Genomic DNA, 15027 nt, shown 5'->3' with positions numbered 1-15027 from the left:
AAGCTCACGTTAGTGATAACCGCATTGGTTTGGGAGGTCGCTGAACCGGACTGAATCACTCACCCATTTCACAGTCATCAGACGATACCGATTTATGATCATTACTGAGCCAGTCTAGATCAGTGAAACCCGGGCATCCCCTTCTATGTCTGATTCTCCGCACCACCGGGCAGATATAGATGTCATGTTTTGGTAACAGTGGGACTATTAGCAATAGGAACTCAGTCAGCAAATCCAACCATAAGATTGCTTTGGGACACGGTGTAATATAGCACCCCAGCATAATGGTGCTCTTGAGTGGGTCATCTGCAAGGAATGAACCCTGGACCGCTGTAATTAAAAGCGCGAGGGTTCACAAGAGTTCACGAGGGTTCCCAGTCTGAGCTAAAGGAGCAGCCCTGTTAAGCAAGAGACAGTAACTGACTCATCCAGTAGAGGGGGACAAAGCTACGCTAGTGGAGATTAAAATAAAATATTTTTAAAAATCTATTTCCCATAAAGTTCAATAAATAATAGCTCCTGGAGAGAATATATACGGTACGGGGAGGAGCGGTGTTTGCTGATTTGAACTGAAAAATACCTGGGGTGTCAGTGAGATGAAGATAGAAGAAAGGCTGGGCTAGCTGGCAGAAGCGACCGAGGAGAAGGCTCTTGCATCACTGGTGACTGGATCATGTAGCGGGATGGAGAGAGGGCAGACGCTAGCTCAGTGAAGATGGGGAGAGATGGATTTTGCTGTGGAGGTTGCCTGGAGAATGGAGGGCTTTATAGATTGGCAAGGTTTTCAATTTCGTGTCAGTCCCATCTGGATTTTAATCCAACCACAGCCAAATAATTGTGGTTTGCCTATTTTCTGCTGGGGCAGCCCACAGGTCCCTAGGGAGCCCCAGGGCTTAAACCTCCGTTTAATGAAGAAATGCCTTATTACAGCTCCAAGCTCGGCCATTAGGGAGTCCCCAGGCATGTTCACAAGCTGGGAATGGATTAAGTCCAATCAACGCAGAACCAACCTGAAACCTTTGACCAAGACAAGACCCTTCCTGAAGTTTCTTGGAACCTGATCCAAAGCCCATTGAAGTCAATGGGAATCTTTCAACTGACCGCAATGGTACTTTGGATCAAGCTCTTAGAGAGTGGAAAACAAGCATTATCTCAGGTTTGTTTAAAGACTGTTTTGCATCCCCTGGTTTTTACTGGCCAGGACACTATAGAGAACAGTGGGAGGGACCTTTCCAATGTGGGCATTCCTATTAGAATATTTTTGCATCGTATTTTTTTAAATCTCTGTGTCGTTTTTTTGTTTGTTTTGCTTTGGTTTTTTTTTTTTTAGTTTGCTTTGTTTGTTTTTTAAACAAAGAAATTGGAATGGTCAATCTTGTCAATCATATTGATTGACTCTTGTGAAAGTCAGGCATTGGTGCACACAGAAAGTAACTGCTCCGTAGATCCGTTCTACTGTGGTATGTCAATGAGTAATTAGGAAGGCAATAAAACCTACATTACTGACACAACAGGCTATAACAGCTCCACTTACCATGTCAATATGTTGCTGCCATAACTACTGCCTTAATAGCCTGCTAGCTGCTATGATCGCTGGAGATGATATTGTCCCACATCCATTCCTGGGGATGCTACAGGCAGGCATAGAGTGTGTATGCTGCATACTCTGACAAAGCAAAATTTCATGGCCTCTGTGGGGCTAGAACTCAGATTCTCTTTTGCTGAAAAGAGGCTTCCTACCACCTGAGCTAAAAGCACTCCTTCAGTGCTTAGCAGTAGAGGGCCTCTGACACATAGTTGAACAGTTCCGATTCCACTCAGTGGACAGTGGTGGAGTGAGGCTACCAGTTTAAACACCATGCCAAAGTTAAAATAGTGACCTTAACTCTGACCCTGCCTTGTATTGTGATACCAGCCCAAATTCAGCGGGCATATAGAGGCAGTCTATGTTGGTGTGACTTCTATCCTCTTCAACCTGTAAGTCACTGTGACAGGGTATGCCAGACTTTCTCTGACCCCTGACATCCCTACCTGAAGGGACAGTGTCACCTGGAAAAGAGAGGCAGTGAATTTAGACCACTGAGCGCTGCCTAGAGAAGTCACTCAGGGTCTGGGACTGTCAGAACCAACAAGGCTTGGTCCTCCAATGGCTAGAGGGGCTGACAGGAAGCAGTAGCCAATCAGGGCCCACCAGATGAGATAAGATGCCTCATCTGCCCCTCCATAGGGAGAGTGCTGGGTGACACTAGGGCAGGAGAAGAGCTCTCAGGTCCTAACCCAAAACACCCAGCCCTGGGACAGGGCCTCACAACATGACTGGGCCTTCAGTTAAAACATGCAACAAACTCTCTATTTCTGTAGTAAAGTTTGAAAGCCCAGGTGGCTGGTTTTGTGTTGGCTTTTATGATAGGACGAGCAAGGCGTTCACCGCACGAGATGGGTTTGACAGCCACTAATAACATGAGATCAATGGCTCACCCTCCCTGGAGATACTGTGCTTATTTCTGGTCACCCCATCCCATCCCATAGCAGAAATAGGGGAGGTGCAGAGAGAGGTGGGTAGAAATCTGGAGGGGCTTCTCTATGAGGAGAGGCTGCTGACCAGCTTGGGATTGGTTAGTTTAAAGAGGAGATGGATAAGGGGAAGGGCACGATACAAAATAACAATGGGGAGACGGAAGGTTTGTATTTTCTCACCCACCCGGCCTGGTGGGATTCCAAATATATTCCAACTTTTCCAAAGCTCTCAGCAAACAGGCGCTCAATTCACTCATGCTGACTGTGCCTCACAACTTTTGTGGTGCCGCAGAGCTCCTTGTTAACCCCTGGCCCTCCCTGCACGGGCTTTTGAGGGAGAAGGCTGCTAGACTTCTTCAGCTGAGCATAATGCATCCATGGGCTGCAGACAACAGACAAATCCTCTTCAGTATGAGTCACACACATTGCTGGGGAGCTGGGAGTAGAACCACAGTCCTCCAGAGCCAAAAACCACACAGGCCTATTACTGAGCTAGGTCCCTTAACCTCCCCATGGGCCCAGTCACTAGAGGGCAACATCTCTCCTCCCTACACACCCAGAGCAGCACCTGTTAAAATCCTCTCTCATAAAACCCACCCAGAGCTTTATTAGGGACTGAGTCAGCATCACCCTCCTCCCAGAGGCATTTAGTGTCCCCGGTTCTGGAGCTAAAACATTGGTGCTGTTGTTCCCTCCTGGGAGTTCATTGCCTGGAATGCTTTCCCCATGGTGCATGCTGTATTGCCTATGGCCGCCGGTCTTTAGGGGTGTCCCATACACGCTCCCTAGTGAACCACGCACTCTGTGGGTACATCTATGAGGGGATAAAAAACCCCCAGCTGGCCTGGGCCAGCAGACTCGCGCTCGCAGGGCTCAGGCTGCAGGACATAAAACTGCTGTCTAGACATCGAGCTCGGGCTGGGACCTTTGCAAGAAGGCCTGGCATGGCTGGGCACTAAGGGAGCCAAAGGCAACACTAAAGTGAGTTTCCAGGATGGCGTGAGCTGCTCCCAGCTCTCCCTCTGCCCGCGGACTCCACCCTCCTGAGCGATCTCATGTCCACCACAGAGGCGGGAATCCTGGGGTGATTTCATCCCCCTCCACTCAGCTTCCTGGTTCCCGCAGCACCTGCTGCTCGCAGCACTCTGTCAGCTCCATGCCATCCTGGGGCAGCACCCAGCACCCCCCACCAGAGACACCCTCCTATCTGGCACCCACACCCTGCATGACGGCATCCCCATTATCCACTGCCCAGCACAATCACAGCCAGCTCCCCCGTCCGCCTGGTAGCACCCAGCAACCACCCCGCTACCTCCCCACGTTCTCAATTCCCGCACCCCCTTCCTTCACTAGCATTTCCTCAGATTCGTCCGTTACCGAACTCTATTTCAGCGGATCACATCTAGGACCTGGGGAGTTAAAACAACCCTCGAATTAACCCTGGCAAACTTTGAATTGAAAAATAACTATTCCGTTGCCTCCACCTGAGAGCTGCATTCTGGCTTCCAGTGCCGTGCGCAGCTCTGGGACGCAGCAGCCTGCACCCACCAAACTGCCGCCCTCTCATGGGACGTGGGGAGACCTTGTGTGAGCTTGTCAAGAAATAGCAAATAATCCAAGCAATAAAAACCCAGCAACGGTTGTTTCCGACACACAACCAGTCATCGCTTGGGAGAGAGCGTCTTGGCTTTTGGGAGGAGCTCTGTGCAACAGGTGTCGGAGGAATTGGGTCTATTGCCTGGAATGGGACACTCCTTGTTGGTGTCTCTGGGGAAGAAAAGGTGTAACATTGTGGGGTGCTGTGTTGTATGTAAGAACTGAGGGTAAGAAGGGATGGGGCACTGGGCTGGAACCCAGGAGAGTTGGGTTCCATTCATAGTTATCTTGGGTGCTGATGTCAGCCCATCTTATCTGAACACCTCAAACCTGTACAGCTCTGAGCCTCACAACACACATTATCCTCACATTACAAATGGGAAATTCCCCACATGTTCCAGTTGGGAAACTGAGGCTTAGAGCAACTGGATTATTTGCCCAAGGTCACATGGTCAGTGGGAAGTTGTGGGGCACAGTAGGGAACATAACCTTCGTCTCCCAAGCCCCAGGTCTGCTCCCTTGCCATGCTCTGCCACCCATTTCCCTTATGATCTTGTGCAAGGCATTTAATCTACCTTGTGTCTCTGTTAATGATCAGTATGAGGGGGCTAATACTTCCCTACCACCCAGGGGTGTTGTGAAGATAAGTTCTGCTCATGTTTGTGAGGAACTCAGATAACGTGACAGTTACGATGAGTATGACGGGTTCGGTCACAGAGACCCCCTTGGGACGGTCACCTGATGTGCTGAATTTACCTCTGAGACCATTTTCCCTCCCACCCTGGGACCCCAGAACCCTGCCTTGTTGAGCCAGACATGCTAGCCTGCTGCAACACAGACCCAAGTCTGGTCCACACCCCGAAAGCTGCAGACTTTAACCAAAAACTGCTCAGCAGGTCACCTATCTCCAGCACCCAGACACCCAGTTCCCAATGGGATCCAAGCCCCAAATAAATCCATTTTCCTCTGTATAAAGCTTATACAAGGTAAACTCATAAATTGTCCACCCTCTATAACAATGATAGAGAGATATGCACAGCTGTTTGCTCCCCCAGGTATTAATCACTTACTCTGGGTTTAATCAATAAACAAAAGGGATTTTAGCAAGTATAAAAAGTAGGATTTAAGTGGTTCCAAGTAATAACAGACAGAACAAAGTAAGTCACCAAGCAAAATAAAGCAAAAACACACAAGTCTAACCTTAATACATTAAAAAAACTAATTACAGGTAAAATCTCACCCTCGGAGATGTTCCACTAAGTTTCTTTCACAGACTAGACTTCGTCCTAGTCTGGGCCCAATCCTTTCCCCTGGTACAGTCCTTGTCAGTTCCAGCAGACATCTTAGATGGCCCATTAATGGCCCACACTTTGCATAATTACAGTAGGCCCTCAGAGTTACACTTCATATTCCTAATTTCAGATACAAGAACGATACATTCATACAAATAGGATGAATATACTCAGTAGATTATAAGCTTTGTAATGATGCCTTACAAGAGACCTTTTGCATGAAGCATATTCCAGTTACATCATATTTGCACTTATAAGCATATTTCCATGAAACATTATGGAGCGCGATGTCCCAATGAGGTCTATGCAAAGAGTTACCGTGGTACCCACAGGAGCCCAGTGACTGTGCTCGATTCAGTGCCTGCTCCTATCGCTTCTGGAGGGGACCCAAACCAGCCACGCTGTGGCCTGTCAATTCCAAGTAACACGGGACCTTTATATCCCACACAAACTGGGCCGGTGCAAGGATATTTTGCGCCCTAGGCAAAACTTCCACCCTGCGCCCCCTGCCCCCACCCTTCCCCCCGGAGCATCACTTCTTATAAACTTTCAAAAATGAATACTGCATAATGTGGCATTGTTCATTAGAATTAACACAGATTCGTCTTGCAAATTTATTAATTTAATTATTTAGTCTACATATTTAATGAAAATAAATGAATAACCTGACAGGATGTGGGGCTGGCTGGCTTTGGGCAGGGGGTGCAATAGGGGCTGGCTGGGGGCAGGGCAGGGGGTGCAGCAGGGGCTGGCTGCAGACAAGGGGTGTGGGGCTGACTGTGGGCAGGGGGTGCAGCAGGGGCTGGCTGCAGACAAGGGGTGTGGGGCTGGCTGTGGGCAGGGGGTGCAGCAGGGGCTGGCTGCAGGCAGGGGGGGTGGGGCGGGGTGTGGGGCTGGCTGGAGGCAGGGCAGGGGGTGCAGTAGGGGCTGGCTGGGGGCAGGGCAGGGGGTGCGGCGGGGCTGGCTGCGGGCAGGGCAGGGGGTGTGGGGCTGGCTGTGGGCAGGCCAGGACGAGCAGAGGTCGCTGGCTGCAGACAAGGGGTGTGGGGCTGGCTGTGGGCAGGGGGTGCAGCAGGGGCTGGCTGCAGGCAGGGGGTGTGGGGCGGGGTGTGGGGCTGGCTGTGGGCAGGGCAGGGGGTGTGGGGCGGGGTGTGGGGCTGGCTGTGGGCAGGGCAGGGGGTGCAGCAGGGGCTGGCTGCAGGCAAGGGGTGTGGGGCTGGCTGCAGGCAGAGAGTGTGGGGCTGGCTGCGGGCAGGGCAGGGGGTGCAGCAGGGGCTGGCTGGAGACAAGGGGTGTGGGGCTGGCTGTGGGCAGGGCAGGCGGTAGAGCAGGGGCTGGCTGCAGGCAGGGGGTGTGGGGCGGGGTGTGGGGCTGGCGTTGGGCAGGGCAGGGGGTGCAGCAGGGGCTGGCTGCAGGCAGGGGGTGTGGGGCGGGGTGTGGGGCTGGCTTTGGGCAGGGCAGGGGGTGCAGCAGGGGCTGGCTGCTGGCACGTGGTGTGGGGCGGGGTGTGGGGCTGGCTGGAGGCAAGGTAGGGGGTGCAGCAGGGGCTGGCTGCAGGCAGAGGGTGTGGGGCTGGCTGGAGGCAGGGCGGGGGGTGCAGTAGGGGCTGGCTGCAGGCAGAGGGTGTGGGGCGGGGTGTGGGGCTGGCTTTGGGCAGGGAAGGGGGTGCAGCAGGGGCTGGCTGCAGGCAAGGGGTGTGGGGCAGGGTGTGGGCAGGGCAGGGGGTGCAGCAGGGGCTGGCTGCTGGCAGGGGGTGTGGGGCGGGGTGTGGGGCTGGCTGGAGGCAGGGCAGGGGGTGCAGGAGGGGCTGGCTGCAGGCAGGGGGTGTGGGGCTGGCTGTGGGCAAGGGGTGCAGCAGGGGCTGGCTGCTGGCAGGGGGTGTGGGGCTGGCTGGAGGCAGGGCAGGGGGTGCAGCAGGGGCTGGCTGCTGGCAGGGGGTGTGGGGCGGGGTGTGGGGCTGGCTGCGGGCAGGGCAGGGGGTGCAGCAGGGGCTGGCTGGAGACAAGGGGTGTGGGGCTGGCTGTGGGCAGGGCAGGTGGTGCAGCAGGGGCTGGCTGCAGGCAGGGGGTGTGGGGCGGGGTGTGGGGCTGGCTTTGGGCAGGGCAGGGGGTGCAGCAGGGGCTGGCTGCAGGCAGGGGGTGTGGGGCTGGCTGTGGGCAAGGGGTGCAGCAGGGGCTGGCTGCTGGCAGGGGGTGTGGGGCGGGGTGTGGGCAGGGCAGGGGGTGCAGCAGGGGCTGGCTGCAGGCAGGGGGTGTGGGGCTGGCTGTGGGCAAGGGGTGCAGCAGGGGCTGGCTGCTGGCAGGGGGTGTGGGGCGGGGTGTGGGGCTGGCTGCTGGCAGGGGGTGTGGGGCGGGGTGTGGAGCTGGCTGGAGGCAGGGCAGGGGGTGCAGTAGGGGCTGGCTGTGGGCAGGGGGTGTGGGGCTGGCTGTGGGCAAGGGGTGCAGCAGGGGCTGGCTGGGGGCAGGGCAGGGGGTGTGGGGCGGGGTGTGGGGCTGGCTGCAGGCAGGGTGGCGGGTACCAGGGCCGTCCCCAGATATTCCGGGGCCCTACGCAGCACCCTCCCCACCTCGCGGGGGGGTGGCCCAGGACTCGGGGGGGCGGGGCTGGCTTGGGGGGCAGGGGGAACCACCCCCCAGCACCCCCCGGCGGCGCAGCTGGGGCCGGGTCTCTGCACTTCCCCCCGCCGGCGAGCGCAGCCCCAGCCCTGCTGCAGAGCTCGGGGGAGTGGGGGCGGGGTGGGGCTGAGCAGGGGCGGGGGGCCTGGGGCGGAGCCAGAGCAGCAGGGAGCAGCGCAGCGCCCCTGGTGGCCAGAGGAGGAATGACATCACTTCCCCGCCGGCCGGAGCTGATCAAAGCCGCAGAGCCCCCTCGCCCCTTAGCCGGCGCTGGGTGAGCATCCCAGACATTTTGGGCACTGCTTTTTGGCGCCCTCAAATCTTGGCGCCCTAGGTGGCCACCTAGTTTGCCTAGTGGTTGCACCAGCCCTGCACACAAACTATACACATGGAGCCCCACGGAAATGCAGCCACCTCTGGAGTGGAGGGTCACAACCAACTAGTACATGGCAATCAGTGGGAAAGGTTGGAAGGGGCTCAATGATGCTCTTTTGAAATGTGCTGTGGGATCTTTTGTATCCACGCAGCCACAGGTTAGATAGAAGGCGCAATTTAAAGGGCTTGGTCATAACGATGCCCATGCCTAAGAGTTAATGCACTAAGTTTGCCGTGGTGGGATGAGTCACCGGGGTGGGGATTTGAACCCGTGTGGTGTTGATTTCAGTTCGTTACCGGGTCATTTTAGAAGGAGGAAGGAAAGAAAGCTTGTGGCCTGATCCAAAGCCCAGGGACCTAGTGGGGAACCCCTCAGTGGATGTAAGCCAGAGGCTGCTGGGGGCAAAGGAAGATACATGGGGTGGGGGCAGACCAGGAAGCCACAAGAGGGTGCTGGAGACAATTGGGCATGTCTATACTGCAGACTAAGTCCAGGCTCTGACTCAGGTTTGAGCCCACGGCCCCTCCTTCCGTCCACACACAAATCAGTCTGAGTCAGGACAGCGAGCCCTCCGGACCCGCATACTATGACCCTGCTAGCAGGGTGGATCAGAGCCCAAGTACCACTGGGGCTCGGGCCCAAGCCCTGTCATTTGTGCGCAGCTCAAGCCACAGACGCGAGTCAGAAGGGCTGTGTACTGTAGTATGGACACGTCAGCCCGGCTGTGAGAGCAGGTCCAGCAGCTGTAAACCCAGGTTTACAATACAGTGTGGTGGTACCCAATAAGAAACAAGAGCTTAGGTAGATTTACAAGGCTGTAGGGGAAGCAGGAGGGAATTGGTGCCAGGACAGAGCTGGAGAGAGTTGTCTAAAGGCCAGGTAATGGTTCTGCCTTGCACCAGGGCACAAAGAGGGGAGGGGGTCACAACTGCAATTTCATAAGTGTGGATGCAGCCAGGGCTTTGGAGCTGTGCTCCGGTTCTGCTCCAGCTCCAGGCAAAAACCTGCTGCTCCGCGCTCCGCTCCAAAGCGCTGGATGCAGCTTCCTGCTAGTGCGCCTCTGTGCACGGGATGGGGAGCTGTGCCCCTGCACTGGCCAGCAGAGCTGGCTGGACATGGAGGGGAAAGGGTCCCGGTGGGGTAAAGTGACACTGTGGCATGTTCTAGCCTCAGCTGAGGCAAAGAAACCGGAGCAGTACTGGGGGGTGGGGGCAGCTAGAAGCCATGGTGCTTTACAGGCTCCGGAACAGACTCTGCCCCAGCAGGCAGCACCCCGTTAGCCAGGGGTGTTTTCTGGCGGGGCGCTCGCAGTCTGCCGCTCCGTTTGGGACTGGATGCTAGGCATGGCCCCCAGCCTGGGCTCTTCCCAGCATCTTTCCCATTGTCCTGTGCACCCAGGTATGCCTCCTCCTAGCACCTTCTCATCCCCACCCAGGTCCATGTCACCCCGGCCAACTGCCTCTCCTCCCTCTGACCCACCCTTCCCAGGTACCTTCCTTCTTACCCAGCCTACATTTAACCTTCTTCACAGCCAAGCCTCTCTGCTCCTCTCACCATCCCTGTCTTCGCGGGCGGGGCAATGACCCTTGTTCCTCTTCTCCATCCTCCCGGCCTGCTGGGGGAGGGATCAGAGGGGTCCTTCCCTCACCAGCCCTCTGTGGGGCGGTGCCCCCCATGAGAACCACAGAGTTGGGCATCTGAGGCCTGGAGCTCAGTGTGATGGCTGGAGCAGGCTTTGCTGTGGGGAGCGGAGAATGATACTGAATGTTCTGGGGGTGGGGAAGGGGTGGCCTTTACCTATCAACCCTCTGAAAGGCCCGGTGAGACTATGTGCATCCCCCCCCCCCACCCCTTTCCCTTCCTGCCCCCATCAGAGGGAAGGGACTGAAGGCCCCTGCTGGAAGTCAAGGGTGACCGGTGGGGTGGGAGGGCTGGCGGGAGAGAGGCAGCGACATGGACAGAAGGAGGGAGAGCTGGTTTGATGTGGGGGCCAGGAGAGAGAACCACCAGGAAGAGGCACCTTATGGATTTTGTTTTCCCCCACCCTTGCTCCCCTTACCCTGATCTGGATCCGGAAATGGCTCCCTCAGGACTTTGGATCTAAATCATGAGCGGGCCGTGCAGATCCGGTGCAGCAACTCCCCCTCCCACACAGCCCCTCGCATGGGGGAGTTTGGATTCTCAGGTCTGACTCATTTGCTGTGTGAACTGTCAACCTAGAGATGGAACAATCCCATGCCCCCTTCCCAATCACCGCCCCCCACGCTGTCCAATTTACACTGAAAATGAAAGCAAACCAGCCACTGCAGTGTGGTATGAGGAGACCATCTTTGCCTGTTTACATGGAAGAGCCCTCCAGAACCACCCACGCGCTGTGAAGTCAGCACATACTCTGGATTCCCCCACGCAATTCTGTTCAGCAAAAGCAATCAGGCGTCTCTGTCTCCCCATCCCACTCGCCCCCTCTCCCATCATCCCAGCGAGGACTGGCTGCTTGCCTGCGCTGTACCTGTCTGGTGGAATAAAGATGGGCCCTCCGTCTCCAGAGCTGTCGATCCAGCACATCTTTCGCTGGCACGAAATTGACTTAGGGAAACAAAAACAACACCCTGTGGTGAGAGGCTTTAATGCACATTCATAGCCCGTTTCTATGACACCGGGGTTCTACCTCTCAGAAGGTGTTCGGTGTCAATCATGATTTCGCTGCTGGCGAAAACTGCCCAAGTCTCTATGGAAACGAGACATAGGTTATTACGGCGCCTGTTGGGCTGCTGTCTGCAGAGATTCCCATCCTGAATGTTCGCATTCGTATACGATATTAATATTGCCTTTGCTATAAAAAAGGCATTCGATTCTCCCTGGATCTGGGCAACACTCCCTCCTCCCCTCACATCTCAATGAAGAAACGATGCTCTGAGCCGGAGTTTCACTTATTCACCTCCTTTTGGTAGTTATTAAATACGATTTAATGATTGATGCAAGATGGAAATGCAGCTGGTGGCTTTCCCATGGTACAGACATTATAGGAATAAAAGGGTTTTGCAACTGCCAAGCAACCGAGCCAATCTTTGCTAAGAGGATTAGTGGTTTAGAGCGCGTCCATTTCTGGGGTGTCCAGCTTGAAAGGGGTCAAAGCCCTTTAAAGACCACTCAGGTTGGAGGCACCCAATATGACTAGAGGCTTTTGAAAATCTTCCCCTACAGCTTTGATTTTGTCAGCAGGGTCCCGCGAGGAAGCAAAGTTATTCTGTGGGCAGGTTGCTTCCCCTTTCCTTCTGTGGCTCTGGGTGCTGAGCCAGAAGTCACTCATCTCTGGGCACCACCCTTCATAGCGACTGGCTCACGGAAACTTGATAGCATAGAGCCAAATAACAAGCAGAGGGAGGGAGAAATTCAAATGCACTCTCTATGTGCGGAAAAAAAGAGTCTTTTTCAGCTGGGGAGTCTAGAGGCTTGAAAGATACCAAGAGGTTGTTGCAGGTGCAGAGGAGAAGGCTCTCTCGCTCCGGCGCCGATGAGTGTGGGGGAAGTGGGGAGAGATGAGGACAGTCCCAGATGAGGGACAGGAGTTTGGAGAGAGAACGGGGATATAGACGAAGCCTAAGTGGTAGGAAAGACAAGTGCGTGGAGGGTTTGCCAGACATGGAGGGCAGATTGAAACAAATGGGTCTGTGTATTGAGTGGGGGTGGGGGATATGGATTTCTGAAGGCTCTGTATTTGTTTTATGAAGATGCCTGATGTTTTCTCCCATGTCTCAAAACTTCTCTCACTACCAAAGGTTGATCATAAGTCCTGAGATACCAACTAACTACCTCACCCCACTACTGTACTCTAATGAGCTGGCAGCAGTGCTCTTGGTGCACTGTGTGTCATATGGCCAATACTGCCACCAGCTAGAGGAGATTTTCCTGGAGCTCAGCTTAGTAGCCTGTGCTATTAGAACAAGAGGGTCTGAATTCTGTCCCTGCAAACCCCTCTGCCATGCTAACCAGCATCCTGGGTAGTGTCAAGCTCAGAGACCGAACTGCTCGCTGGCTAGAGCTGGTCTTACTAGGGTGAAGGTCCGGGTGGAGGCCCATCGGTGGGGTAGCCTAAGGGAAGCTTGCATTGCTGCTGCCCACGCTGCACCTGTTCTGTGCATAAGTCAAGGACCTTGATCTCCGGGGCTGTCAGCTGGAGCCCTTACTCCAGCCCCAAAGCAGATTTCTCATTCGCTGGAGTTTGAATGAGGAAATTGCATGCCAGCTGGATGCTTTCTAGTAGAGGTGAGCTTGAGGATTCACTGAAAAGCAACTCTGACCCCCAGGGCGCTGACAGCAAAATGTAGGGCAGCTAATTCCTCAATCAGGGCACCACAGGGAGTGAAAGGCACCTGAATGGGATGGGGAGTTAATCAGATCCAAGTGCCTCCATAGTTTCTGTTGCTAGGGAGACTGCTTCCTTGGTATGGCAAGATGAGAATGTCTATACCTTTGACTTCTCAGGAATTAGGTTCTCAGGCCACATAAGAAAGAAAGAGAGAGAGAAAATAAACCCAAGATCTAAGATTTTTAAAAAAAAATCGTTCCCATAACCAACAAAAAGAGGCCCAAGTTTATTTTTAAGGATAGAATGCTGAATCTTTAACCCCTAAAAAGCCAATTTGCTTTCTGATGGAGACCTGGGGAGTGGGAAAATAATTGCTTCCCAATGTCCTATTAGCACTGGTCTAATACCAACATGTGATACAGCTATCGCAGTGATACTCCGACCTCAGTGATTCAAGAGCCAAATTAGAGATCAGCATTACCCCAAAGAGCCACAGTAGTGTGAATTCATTGTTTCATTTACTATAGTACTATAGAGTCATATTTAAACAGTACAACAATATATATATACACTAATATTTAGTGTATATATATATATATTATTCTCACAGCAAAATGACTGATCAAGTATTAATATTTTATCAACTACAATTGGTTAATAACATAGGAAAAGTATCCTGATTGGTTAATAACTTAGATCGGTTAATAATGAAATCACACCGTGTTTTAATATCATGTGCTGCAGAGAGCCGCCAGCGACACACTAACAAGCCACTGGTGGCTCACGCCTCAGTCTGAGCATCACTGATCCAGGGTAGAACCGCAGAGTTACAACCATCTCGGGAATGGAGGTTGTTCGGAACGCTGAACAAAACATTTTGGGTTCTTTGGTTGTTCTTTCAAAAGTTTACAACTCAGCCTGAAACTTTACCCTGCAGAAGAAAAATGCCTCTTAATTTAAATGAAACAACCACAGAAACAGTTTGCTTCGCTTGTCAAATCTTTTTTTTTTAAACTTTCCCTTTTTTTTAGTAGTTTACACTTAACACAGCACTGTATTGTATTTGTGCTTTTTTTCTTTTCTGGTCTCTGCTGTTGTCTGACTGTATACTTCCAGTTCCAAAGGAGGTATATGGCTGACCAGTCAGTTCCTAACTCTGGTGTTTGTAACTCTGAGGTCCTACTGTATTGCATGGGATTAGAATCCTCTGTCTAGCCGCTGAATGGGTGTGTCACAGGCAGTGGGATGCAAGCTTCATCTACTGATCTGCCAATGGGCCTCAACCCTGATCTCCAGCGACACGCTCCAGGTTTGAAAAGGGAAACAGGTTCCATGCACGTTGAGCTTCCGATCTGAAGCCCACTGACGTCATTGGAAAGACTCCCACTGGGTTCAGCAGGCTCTGGGTCAGGCCTCTCGTCCGTGGCTTTTCCGCTGAGGCTGCCTGCAAAGTTGGCAGCTCTGACCCTCGGTGGCTTTGTGGTGCGCACCACCTGTGTCTAAAAGAGGACTGGCACCAAGCCAGCCCATTCACGTAGGCCTCCACTGGGCCCCTGCCACAGTTGTGGGATGTTTCTTATGCCGACAGTTTGGAGGAGGCGGGATGGCCTTTTGCAGGGATGTTGGCTGGTCATTCGGACCCCAAATGTAGCTTCTCTTCAATAACCCACTTTAGAGAACCAGATATTGACCCAAACCCTTTCATGATTTCCTTCGAAGAATTCCAGTGAAAACAGGTGGCGTTGTTTGGGGCTGCCGTTGTGGACGGGGGGGTGGAGGGTGATTTAAACATTTCCCTGCAGCGATGGCAACCTCTCCACAGCAGCGCTAAGACCAAGCAACAGCGTGAGAGAACCTGGAGGTGGGACTGACTCGCAGATCACGGCCCACACTACGAGCCGGACCCAAAGCCCATCAAAGGCAAGGGGAGTCTTTCGAGGCTTCGGCTCAGGCCCGGGGGCGGGATAGATAGACCCCCACACTGACAAAGAAGGGGTTAATGAGAGCCTGGGGACTCAAACTGCTACACCTGGGACAGTTGTCACGCCTGGAGGTGCAGTCACGGGTGCCAACTTCCTGATTTCCCTGGAGGAGCTGGACACCGACTCCACCCCAGGCCCCGCCCCCACTCCACCCCTTCCCCCAAGGCCCCACCCCCACCCCACCTCTTCCTGCCCCGTTCTGCCCTCTCCCCCAAGGGCCCCACCCTTGCTCCGCCTCCTCCTGCCCCCACTCCTCCGCCTCCCCCCAGCACCTCCTGCCCGTCTTGGGACAGCTGATCCACAGTGGGCAGGAGGAACTGGAGGGGAGGAGAGGAGCTGA

The sequence above is a fragment of the Mauremys mutica genome, chromosome 2, assembly GCF_020497125.1.
Source record: "Mauremys mutica isolate MM-2020 ecotype Southern chromosome 2, ASM2049712v1, whole genome shotgun sequence".
NCBI lineage: Eukaryota > Metazoa > Chordata > Testudines > Geoemydidae > Mauremys > Mauremys mutica.
Note: the sequence above shows the minus strand (reverse complement) of the source record.